Source organism: Pygoscelis adeliae, unplaced genomic scaffold (genome assembly GCF_000699105.1).
Source record: "Pygoscelis adeliae isolate BGI_AS28 unplaced genomic scaffold, ASM69910v1 Scaffold101, whole genome shotgun sequence".
In the NCBI taxonomy this organism is placed as follows: domain Eukaryota; kingdom Metazoa; phylum Chordata; class Aves; order Sphenisciformes; family Spheniscidae; genus Pygoscelis; species Pygoscelis adeliae.
The window spans coordinates 7,131,101-7,131,754 of record NW_008824238.1 but is presented as its reverse complement, the minus strand read 5'-3'; the positions used below and the strand labels follow the sequence as shown (position 1 = coordinate 7,131,754).

Below are 654 nucleotides of genomic sequence, written 5' to 3'. Positions count from 1 at the left end.
TTGCAAAGTAGCCCCCGTTTTCCCTGTTTTTTTCTTTTCTCAAGAGAGACACTTTCAGGCCCTTCGCTATTTGCAGACCACACACAAAAAAAATATCCTCTTTAGTACCGTTATGTTGCTGAACCATCACAAGTAAGTTTTCACAGCAAAGAGCAATACATCTCAGATACCTTTTCACTAGGAACCTTAGAGCACAAACAGATCTGAGATCCCTATAGAGATCTCGGTCTCTGCCTCAATCCAGGGGAGATGTTTATCGACAGGGCCAAAGTGTGTTGGAGGGTCAGAATGGTGATCCTGGCCCAACACTTTTGCTTTAATCTCACGATGTCACTGACACAGCGAGCAAAGAGGCAGGGAAAGCTGTGCCCCGGAGCACAGCCACCATTAGAGGTAGAAGAGGCAAAGAGGAGTTGTGACTGCGTAGGAGGAGCAGGTGAGGATGCTTTAAAATAGCCCCTGGTTTCCCAGCCACAGAAATGATGGCTGTGTCCCAGGATAGCTGCATCCTGCAGCCTGAGGACTAATGGTTTAATGCGATCCAATCTGCAACAGTCCTACCAGAACGGCTGAGGGCTGGTCAAGGCTCCCAACGCGTCCTAGAGATCTGTTCACAGAGCAACCTGTAAAGCTCTGCCATCTCTTCCTGTGATC

At 48.5% G+C, this 654-nt stretch overlaps 1 protein-coding gene across 1 annotated transcript in view; it reads right to left on the bottom strand.

Moving 5' to 3' along the window:
- The window catches only part of PRDM14 (PR domain containing 14), an 8,871-nt gene that overhangs the window by 883 nt on the left and 7,334 nt on the right, over nucleotides 1-654 (bottom strand). The gene's annotated exons all lie outside the window — the stretch shown is intronic.